Raw genomic sequence first — 9388 nt, forward strand, 5'->3', positions numbered from 1 at the left:
ACTATATAATTAAATATATATATATATATATAGTGTTACTATTCATCACCCAGGGTGCATAATAACACTATATAATTAAATATATATATAGTGTTACTATTCATCGCCCAGGGTGCATAATAAGTTATTGTTCACCCGAGATAATCTTACGATCATCGCACCCTGGGTGATGAATAGTAACACTATATACTTACGATCATCTCATAATTAAATTACGTTTCGAATTCAAATAGTTACATTTCTATTGATTCACTACGTAAAATTTGACATAAGAAAATAAAAATATAGATCATAAGACAAGAAAATTTATAGTTTATGTGTATTTTAGACTATATTTTTACGTTTGTAATTTTACATAACATAAAATATTTTTTACGGCAATTATAAATTTTCTTACGGTCCCTTTTTACGTCGGAAATAAGACAAAACTTACGAAACATAAAATTACGGTGCATTGATCGTAAAAAAAGGAGGATGAAGAATAATTATTCCTCACCCAGGGTGACGAATAGCGCGACCCTATATATATATAGGAAAATGGTTGTGTACTCCTGGGAGTACGTACTCCCGCTTCTCATATACCACATAGATGAATCTTTTATACCACTTTATTATTTTTAATATACTTCATTAGTAATTATTAGATACCCCAAAATGAGTTTCATGAAAAAATTTATGTGAGTCTACATGTTTTTAAATGTTTACATATATACTGATCTGTTTGTACGTGAAAAAGGTATATTACAAAAGTACATCGCAGATGATATTTTTTCAACAAAACTCGTATTGGGGTATCTTAAAATATTTAATGAAGTATATTGAGAATAATAAAGAGGTATAATTAATACATATATGAGGTATATTGAGAATGAGAGTACATACTCCTAGGAGTACAAAAGAGGAGTCATTTATATATATATAAAGAGAGAAAGTCTATTAGTAACCCTGGGTGAAGAATTACCTATTCTCCACCCCGGTCGGACGACCCAGCCACACTCGCATGCAACCTGGCTCTTGGTGAGGTAATTTATTTGCTCAAAAGAAAAGCCAAGATAATTTATTTTTACCTAGCAACTGCTTAGCTAGCCCACTCCCCGCAGTTTCTGGAATATCGGGAGAGGAAGCGCCGAGCGGCGGGTGGTTTCGGCGGCGAGCCGCCGCGGGTGGAGTCGGATGCGTGCGACGCCGGGGGTGGCCCCGTTTGCCGGTGGCAGCTTCGAGGCGAGCAGTATTTCGCGGCGTTTCGCAACCTCTTCGACCGACGGGCGCGCCACGACCCACCTCCATCCCTCGCTCCCTTCGTCGCCCGGGCGATGACCTGACTTCCGTTCCCAGTTCCGACCCCAAGCTCCTACACTGGCCTCTCGTCGCCGCGCCGCGCCGGACTCGACCCCTCCTTTCTTTTTGATATGCACGACAGCAGGATGACCCCGATTGGAGTGAGGCTCGCAAGAAGCGACCCCCTTCCCACGACTGGTTCATAGCGCTGACGAGGTGGACGTTGTCGCTGTCAATCCTCCGGCGAGCTCCGCGTAAGATGCCCAGGCTCCATGGCTTCGTCTCCTACATGGTACCAAGCCATTCCCAGGTTTTTTCGCTTTCTCTCTCCCTCTGTAGGCGTTGTCATGCGTGCGTGTGTGTTCTTATTAGTCATTTTGCTACTGATGCTTAGATTAATTAGCATATTATGCAGGACAAGTATTGTGCTGGAAGCTCCATTAGTAATGTGATAAAGACAGGAGTCAATTTACATCTCTGACCATCTTAGATCTTGCCTTACTAGCTAGATTTATGATTTGGATTTGCTCTGTGTATAAGTTTATTCTCATTCAGGAATCAGCTAATGTACCACAATAGCATTTCTGTCATTCTAATTCCCGAAAGTATTTTAGAAATTCCATATTATTAATTGCTGATTGGATGGTTGCAAACCTAGATTTTCCTTTTTTTTAAATGCCATGTAATGTTTCTTTAGGGTTTATAAACATATCTTGGTCTAAATCTGCATTTGTAAATTTGGTTTCTTCATTTCTGTTAGCTTGATTGATCTGCATTCCATGTCATACAAAACAATAAGCTTCTCTTCTTTATTTTGTGATTTTAAAAATTGTTATTTCGTTGGTTTAAGGAACCCTTGGAACTCTCCATGATGGATGACCAGATGTTTATTTTCCCTTGCTTGCCATCATGCCATGATTCTTGGCCTTGATATTTTCAAATCAAATCATGATCCGGGGGAATCAATTAAGGGTGCATGTACTTCATCTTCTTGTGATTGTGCAGATGATGGCCATTTAGCCATTTATATATATAGTAACTCTATTAATAAGTAATAACGCACCCTGGTCGATCGACCGAGTCAGATTTCTCTTCGGTCTAATCCAATCAACGTGTTGTGCCTCTCCACGCATGAGGTAAAATCTTTTAGGTGCTAACGTAAGTCGTTTGCAAAAAAAAGCTTTATGTTCGTGGTAGCTATAGCCCGCTTTCTCGAGCTCGTCGTTTCCTATTCTAATCATGGTGGCCGATTCCCTAAAAAAATCATGGCGGCATGCGGTTTTCCACGGCGACTAGCTTGGGCGTGGTGGCCGACATCTAAGTGACCGGCGGATGGGCCGGATGGCATGGTGGTCGGAAGAAAGGCTGGGTGGATTGGGGAGCAGCGGTGGACCATGGTGGGGTTGTGACGACGTGGTGCTCGGCGGAAATGTCGACAAGGTGTGTGGGTTGTGGCCTCAGTGTTGGGCAAAGCGGCTTGTGGTAGCCTGTTGGCCGCGGGAACGGTGTAGGCTCCTCACGGCGCTGCTTCAAATGTGAGCGATTTGTGTTGCTTGCTCCACTATGCGCTAGTGATTTTAATCCAAATCTCTTCAACGACCCATGAAGAACCTGTTGAACATGCTAATTGAATACGAGCCAACCCGTGAAGATGCAAATTGCTATTAGCATAACTAATTTGTTTTGTTGAATTTGTTTAGAGGGTGAATCACAGCGGCGCCGAGCAGATGTCGAATTTTATTTTTCTGTCTTTGAACAGACGTCCTATTTGACTTGTTTTCAGTGCACATATATTGTTTCATCAATTAGTAATGCAAATTAGCTGCTACTTCATTTTTCTTGTCTGTATTTTCTTTGCAATCAGTAAGGAACTCAAAGACTGATGTGCATTTGCTCACTGCATTCTTCTCCATATTATTTCTGTACATCTTAGGATAGATTATGATAGCTGTAGCAACAATGGCTTAACCTTTAGTATATAGTTGAAATCTTGCACATATCTCTCTTGATTTATTTATCTTGTCTGCTGTCCTGCACCAATACTTGATGAAAGAAAATATCATAGTAAAATTTGACAGCTATAACTTTCCAGAAACTTATAGTTTCTGTATACCAAGGATTTTCTTCCAGTGATTCAATCCTTGTTCAAGTGCTGACATACATAAACTTAAACGTCCAAAAAATGTGTGCAAATGTTTATCTCTGTAAATATAACAAGTTTTTACAGTCAGGAGTAAATTTACAAACGCTGGTCTGAATTCCGAACATTCTAATACCATCTTGGCATCTTCCACACATAAAAATATGGTGTGCAGCAGCACCCTATAAATAGGTTTCTCTAGTTTCTTCAGGTGGTTTCGACTACTCCCTCCGTTCCTTTATATACGTTGTATTTCTTTTTTGATAAAATTCCACAATGTAAAGTGCATTTCTTCCAATTCCTCAAAAATCTGTTTTTAGCCCTCTAGTAAAAAGGAAAGTATCTTTTCCCCGATTGCATGTATCTCTTCTTGTAAAGAGATAAAGGAAAGTATCTCTCTCCTGATTGTGCATATATCTTACTTTCCTAGCTTAAATGATTTACTTGCCACTGATAAATGATTTAGTCAAGGTTAATTTTGTCCTAACTTGTGTATAATTGTGTGCCTTGGTCACCGTGCTGAAAATTATACACCTTACATAAAGGAATGGAGGGAGTATCATAGAAAGGTTTGTGCAAGACTCATGCTAGGTCCGATTAGATGGTGAAAAATCACTGTTGGATCTTAGAACTCTCTTTACTTTCAGCATTCTTAGGTAGGAGCGTGGCTGATGGATTATGGAGAGTACCTTTGAAACTAATGTTCATCTTTTCAGCTTATAGTTGTCCATGGTTACATTTTGTATCTAACGAGTAGCTGCAATGATACAAGTACATGTAACAATTTTCCAAGTACTAGAACTTTTTCAGTAATCGTTACAGAAACATTAGGGTCATTCAGATGAGGATGGCGCAAAGGCTGAATGGAAGTACATCTTTGCAGAAATTGTAGGTTCATTCAGATGGGGATTTTGCATCCTCTTAGTATTTGAAATGCAAAGGTCTGAGTTTGGCCAAAAGAACACCAATGTCCATCTCAAGATTGACTGGAGATTGTTTTGCTACAGAAAGATAGTTTTCTCTACAGATATTGATTTTTTTTAGATGATACTTTGTCAAGCAGTATACTGATTTTTTATTTATTTATGTGTGTTGAACTCACATCGCCTTTGTTCCTTGTAAGAAGACCTAGTTAATTTATCCAAGTGCTTTTTGAGTAGTTATGCCGTGGTGTAATGAACCATTTCAGTAATTCTTATGTCTTGCAATAATACCCAGGAATCATTTTGTGTGTGATCTAGAGCTAATGAGGTGAAACACGCGAAGATAATCTAGTAGATAATTGTTGTGTAATACATTGGAGTAAATGCAGAGAAGAAATCCAGAACCAAGAAGTCAACATCAGTTTTCTCAGATAAACACTTAAAATCACAGTTATTGACCAGAGTAGCACAATATTCTGAAAACACATACAAATTACAAGAACAAACTACCACTCGTACCTCTACAAGGAAATTTGATAAGCATGATTTTATAGACAAAATAACTCATATGATGAATGCATTGCACACTAATCAAGTGGGGTACTAATATAGGAACACGTCACTGTAAGTCACCAAAGCTTCCGTTGCTCACTCCGTAAGATTACGACATCATCGTTTGATTTCTACACTACCACTTTGATGCGACATGTAGGTTGCTTACATGCACGATGTAAATTATTCGCATGCATGAGGTAATATTACATTAATCCCCTTTGCTTTACGGAACAGAGATTGGTTCCTTGGTTTAGGCTGTAATATTACCTCTAGTCCTTCTGTTTCTTACGATCTTGGAGGTATAGCCGTGAGAGATGGGCTGGGGTGAGGAATAAGAATTCCTCACCCAGGGTGATGAATAGCTATATATAGGGTCGCGCTATTCGTCACCCTGGGTGAGGAATAGTTATTCTTCACCGCCCCCTCTATTTTACCATCAATGCACCATAATTTTACGTTCCGTAAGTTTTGTCTTATTTCCGACGCAAAAAGAGACCGTAAGAAAATATATAATCGCCGTAAAAAATATTTTATGTTATGTAAAATTACAAACGTAAAAACATAGTCTAAAATACACATAAACTGTAAATTTTCTTGTCTTATGACCTATATTTTTATTTTCTTATGTCAAATTTTACATAGTGAATCAACAGGAATGTAACTATTTGAATTCCAAACGTAATTTAATTATAAAATGATCGTAAGATTACCTCGGATCGTAATATAGTGTTACTATTCATCACCCAGGGTACAGAATAAATTATTCCTCATCCGAGGTAATCTTACGATCATTTTATAATTAAATTACGTTTGGGATTCAAATAGTTACATTTCTATTGATTCACTACATAAAATTTGACATAAAAAATAAAAATATAGGTCATAAGACAAAAAAATTTGCAGTTTATGTGTATTTTAGAATATGTTTTTACGTTTGTAATTTTACATAATATAAAATATTTTTTACAGCGATTATATATTTTCTTACGGTCTCTTTTTTCGTTGGAAATAAGACAAAACTTACGAAACGTAAAATTACGATGCATTGATGGTAAAATAGAGGGGGGGTGAAGAATAACTATTCCTCACCCAGGGTGACGAATAGCGCGACCCAGGGTGACGAATAGCCGGTCTATTCTGATAATATTATCAGAATAGTTATTTTGATAACACTTCCGCACTGCACACTCAATTCAAGTGCACGTCATTGTTTGAACCAAGTGTGCTGCAGTACTCACACGAGTGAACTTCGTGTCGAAAAAAACTGCACACAGTGTTTTTCCGGTACTGTTTTTGCTCTAATTTTTCAACCGTTTATCGGAACGAGGCGTATAATATGCCGTTGAAAAGCTATTGATTAGGCGCAACTTCGCCATGTTGAACACTTTTCGAGATTCCTCTCAGTTTAAGAACAGTTTTAAAAATGATGTGGCGGATGATGAGTGGCAGCGAGCGTATTTTCATGATTGTTCCTAAACCGCTCATCGGAATAAGGCAAATGATACGCCGTTTGAAAGAAATCATCGAGGCGCATCTTTTTCATATCTATTATTTTCTCTATTTCGTTACCGTTTAAGAGCAGTTTCGAATTTACTAAATCGCGGAATTCTGTTTTTTGAAATTTTTGCAATTTTTGGTACTGTTTTTGCTTTAGTTTTTGAACCGTTTGTCAAAACGAGGCGTGTAATACGTCGTTGGAAAGTTATGGACAAGGCGCAACTTTCATATGTATAAATGGTTTTGAGATTCCTTACAGTTTTAAGTTAATTTTGAAAATCATGCGGCGGACGATGAGTGGCAGCGGCCGTTTTTCGCGAAATTTTTACAAACCGGTTGTCGAAATGATTCAAATGATATGCCATTGGAAAGATATCGATGAGACGCAACTTTTTCATGTAGAACACTCTCTCTAATTCCTTACAGTTTAAGAGCAGTTTTAAATTTACCGAAATGCGGACACTCTGTTTTTCGCGAAACCCAAATCGACGTGGGTACTTCATCTGACAGAAAACCGAACTGCATCAGACGGTCAAGTGAATTTCATGATTTCTTTTGTCGAACATATATTTTTCTCAGACAAGTTTTTGTTGTCTTTTTTTCAAAAAAATTACGAACAAGAGTGGACCACAAAAACAGGGGCAAGTGAGCTGCGACATATATCATAGTGAACCGCATGATTCCTTTTTGTCTTCTTTTGTAACTTTTGTGATGAAACACGTGGTACCTCATCAGATATGTACTGCAAGGAAAAGCCGAGCGAACTGCGCTGTTCTTTTCTACATTTTTTGTTTAGTTTTTGTGTGGAAGCAAAAGTATGTGTACAACCGGTCTGCATTTCTTTTTACAACCGGTTACTTTTTTATGCACCAGATACAAGAGATGAACTGCAGAGATGCCCTCAACCATTCAAATCACACATTATAAATGAAAATATAAGCACAAAGGAACCTAAATGCAACATGCAGGCGGTGGAGTTGCACTGAGGCTGCAATGAACCCTGTGTACTACATCAGTCAGATGAGTGCACTGCTTCGGACTGAAACCGCACTGCATCAGACAGGCAACGGAAGTGCATGAATGAACCGCGACATGTATCAAAGTGAAATACTAAGCAATATATCAGCACAGAGAAGAGAACAGTACACGATGGAAAACTAAACCGCAGGGACGAGGCAAGTGGACTGCATCTATTTTTCTTCCACACAACAACAGAGTGAGCTGCATAGAAGAATCAACCTTTTCTAATTATAATCTTCCAACAAAAGTTACACTTGGCATCAGAGGGAACTGCTGTGCAAGAGAAGATCACTGCAGCAATGAAACAAGTGAGCTGCACTTCAAAAAGTACCGTTGTTATCTTCAATGCATGTTTAGGGAGAGTTGTACGTCTATGGACTACGAGACGGGGCGAATGTACTGCAATGCTTATTTCTTTAATCCACAGTACAAACACATTAAAATTACAAATGACGGGGGACTTCAAAAAATAAATCCACAATTTTTTTTCCGCAGGTGCACTGCATGTCCAACCCCCACAGTACTGCGCCTGTACACCCGTGGGACTGCAACCGAAACATGGAAAATGCAAGAATGTCATCCATGAGCAAAAAGAAGATATAATGAACTACAAAAAGGATACAGTGAAGTGCATGGCAGAAGTTCATCGAGCGGTGGGAGCTCTCGACGGATCCGGTCGCGGCGAACAACAGGTGGTCGAGGGCCGAGCCAGAGAGGAGGAAGGGGGAGCTCCGCTGTTTGTCGGAGGGAAGATGTTGCGAGCGCCGCCGCTGTGTGCCGAGGAGAACAACAACGGGGCCTGTCGTGGCGGCCGCGAACTGCAGGCAGAGCTGCGGTGAGCTTCACACTGGGCCGCAATGAGCTACATGCCAGGTTATCGGCGTCATCATCCTGGGGCCATACCCGTGTCGTTGCCTTTTCTATGGATGCGGGAGCGATGCCTCCACCTAATCTCATCCATAGCGGGCGAATCCCATCCCCGGCGACCGAATCCTATCTCATGCAACCACTAAAGTAGAGGGGAGGTGTGGACTCGGGAGGTAGCTTCCCGGATCCGGCACTCGGCGGGGCTCCGAATGCTAGTGGGCTCACCCGGGCAGGGGGGAGAGGGCATGCGGCCATGGTGGGGTGGATTTGGGTGGCCGTGGGGTACTGGGTGGTTGACGATGAGGATCCCGCCGGATCCATTGGTGGCTGGGCTAGGAGGCAGCCCTGAGCGTCAGCGGCGGCCGGGAGGAGAAGGTGAAGGCAGGAGAAGAGAGTCACGGCGGGGATCTGGGGGTAGAGTTGCTGCTTGGGCGGGTGCCCCTCACCGGAGAAGGTGGGGAGGTTCGGGGCAACAGCTCGGGGTGGGGCGGGCCATGCTGGAGAAGGTGGGAAGGGTGATGCGGCCGCACGGGGTGAGACGCTGTGCCGGAGAAGGCGGCGCGCGGCAGTGGGTCGGGGGGATGTGGGAGGAAGGTGGATGTGTCGAGGGAGGAGTGGGGGAGTTGGGGAGATGGGCCCGATGGGGTGGGATTGTGACGCCCGGGTAATTAAGCTACAGTGATCCTCTGCTAGTGTTGCCACGTCACCTCGATTATAGTTGCTAATCTCAAGTTAGTTCAAAACGGTTTTGAAATTCAATTCAAAATTATGATGGCGATAAAAGTTTTCAAAAATTAAAACTAAAATGTTCGGGGGTTGTCAAATATTACAAAGTTAATTATGGTGGAGTAAACACATTTTTATAAAATGTTTAAATGCTCAAAGGTAAATAAAACAGCAGCAAAAGAAATTAAGTAAATGCCTTTTGTATTTTGTAAAATATTAAACTATTTTATTTAGCTGTCCAAATTAATGTGGCAGTGGTATCTTTAACATACCATATTTAGGTGTTGTTCTCACATTCTATAAAATTGAAATAATTTAATAAAACCGAAAAGATTAAATAAAAGAAAAGGGAAAAAGAAAACAAACGGAAAAAAAGAAAAAG

The sequence above is a fragment of the Triticum aestivum genome, chromosome 5A, assembly GCF_018294505.1.
Source record: "Triticum aestivum cultivar Chinese Spring chromosome 5A, IWGSC CS RefSeq v2.1, whole genome shotgun sequence".
NCBI classification, from domain to species: domain Eukaryota; kingdom Viridiplantae; phylum Streptophyta; class Magnoliopsida; order Poales; family Poaceae; genus Triticum; species Triticum aestivum.